The following is a 2492-nucleotide window of genomic DNA, read 5'->3' on the forward strand; positions in this document are numbered from 1 at the left end:
GGGCCCGGGCTGGGGATTTGAACCCGCCACCTTAGGTGTATGTGGCTGGCGCCTTAGCCGCTTGAGCCACAGGTGCCGAGCCAAGCCCAAGTTTGAGGTTGCTGTGTTGTGATGCCACGGCACTCTACCCAGGGCCACAGCTTGAGACTCTGTCTAAAAAAAAAAAAAAAGAAAAGAAAGAAAGAAAGAAAGAAAAAGAATAGCATGGGGGAGGGGAGCTTCTTATACATTCCGATGTCCAGACCTGCCCCGCCTCTTGCCAGCATCTGTCATCAGCTAGTGATCGCAAGATAACATATGTTGGTGTTGGTGATGGTCCATATGGGTTTTTTAAAGATTTATTTATTTATTTATTTATTTATTTTTAGAGACAGGATCTTGCCATGTTGCCCAGGTTGGAATGCACAACCTGGGTGGCACAATCATAGCTCACTGCAACCTCAAAATCCTGGCCTCAAGTGATCCTCCCACCTGGGCCTCCCAAAGTGCTGGGATTACAGGTGTAAGCTACCATGCATGGCCCACGTGGGTTTTCTTTTTTTTATTGTTGTGGAATATCTCATTATATAGACCAGTGGTTCTCAACCTTCCTAATGCCACAGCCCTTTGATACAGTTCCTGTGGGTCATGACCCACAGATTGAGAACTGCTGATAGAGACAAATGATGATTTACAATAATGGACTTTTAGGCCGTTTCCAATCTTGTGCTATTATAAGCAATGTTGCAATGAAATTTTCTAGATCATGAATTTGTTTGTACATAGGTAAATGTAGTTGTAGGATCAATGTCTGAAAGTTAGAACCTCTGGGTCAAAGAGTTTGTGTGTTTTCAATTTCAGTAAATATTGCCGAGTTATTCACAGAAAATGAGGCCAATTTACACTCTTCCAAGCTGTGGGTGAGGCTGTGCACCTGGCCCCATGCCCCCAAGCTTGCCAACCCCATAATATCAAGCATGTCAATCTATTGGTTAAATAGGACCTGAGCATGGTTTCAATTTGCATTTTTCTTATTTTTCTCATGGGGGAGACTGAGCATCTTTTCACTTGTTGAAGAACCCATTTGTGCTCCTTTTCCTGTGAATGGGTGGCTCATAATCTCCGCCTGTTTTCCTGTTGCCTTGTTGATTGTCATCTTATTGATTTGTACTTGCTCTTTGTGAGATGAATTGCAAATATTTTTCTCAGTCTTTTTTTGTTGTCGTTGTTTATTTTTTTACCTTTTGCTTTTTGCCTTTGCTCTTAGTGCTTTTTTTTTTACAAGCGAAATATACAGGGTCCCAATTTTCTTGCTTTCCATTTTTTAAAATTTTTTCTACGTCCTCTCAACACCATTTATTCCCCCCTCCACTAATTTGAAATGCCGCGATGATTGTATTCCAAACTCTCACACGTATGTGAACTACTTCTCAACTAACTTCCTCCCTCCCTCCCTTCTTTCCTTCCTTTCTTCCTTTTTTTTTGATGCAGAGTGGTACTCTTTGCCCTAGGTAGGGTGCTGTGGTGTCATAACTCACAGCAACCTCAAACTTGGGCTCAAGGAATCCTCCCGTGTCAGCCTCCCAAGTGGCTGGGACTACAGGTGCCTGCCATAATGCCTGGCTATTTTTAGAGATGGGGTCTCCTTCTTGCTCAGGTTGGTCTTGAACTCCTGAGCTCAAGCAATCCACCTGCCTCAGCCTTCCAGAGTGCTAGGATTATAGGCGTGAGCCACTGTGCCCAGCCTCCAGCTGAATTTTTATTGCTTGTAATAGCTTTTCACCTGAGTCCATCCTCCCTCAGCAAGTAATTGATACCTGCAAGTAAGATTGTCTTCCTCATCTCTTTCCAAAATATGTACTTTCTTTCTTTTGTCTAATCTCATTGGTCAGTATTCCCCAGACAATGTTAAATGATGGACTTGCTAGAGAACATCTTTGTCTAGCTTTTAAGTTTACTGTGAATGCTTCCTTTGTTTCCAAGGCTGAATATATAACTGGAGTGTCTTGTGTAGGAGACTCAAACCCTATTGATGAGGCATCCAAACACCCCATTGTGAATGTTCATTTCAAGTTGGCACTGTCCAAAGCCAGGTTCCAGGGATATGCCTGCACCACCTCCTCCCCAAAAGAAAAAAATTCTGGAGTGATGCTAAATGCCTTCCTTTAGTCACTTCTAGGCACAACTCTAGAAGCCAACAGGTTCCATTTACAGCATGAGCTTTGGGGTCCTAAAGACACAGGTTCAAATCCCAGCCCTCCTACCTCTGCAGAATATGACATAGGCCTATCTTCTCTCCCTGAACCTCAAAGTTACCTTTGAAAATCGAGGGGGATGGCTCGGCACCTGTGGCTCAGGCAGCTGAGGCACCAGCCACATACACCTAAGGTGGCGGGTTTGAATCCCCTGCCCAGGCCCACCAAACAACAATGACGGCTGCAACCAAAAAATGGCCAGGCATTGTGGCGGGTGCCTGTAGTCCCACCTACTTGAGAGGCTGAGGCAGGAGACTC

Source organism: Otolemur garnettii, unplaced genomic scaffold (genome assembly GCF_000181295.1).
Source record: "Otolemur garnettii isolate 467f Iridium unplaced genomic scaffold, OtoGar3 scaffold00023, whole genome shotgun sequence".
Lineage (NCBI taxonomy): Eukaryota > Metazoa > Chordata > Mammalia > Primates > Galagidae > Otolemur > Otolemur garnettii.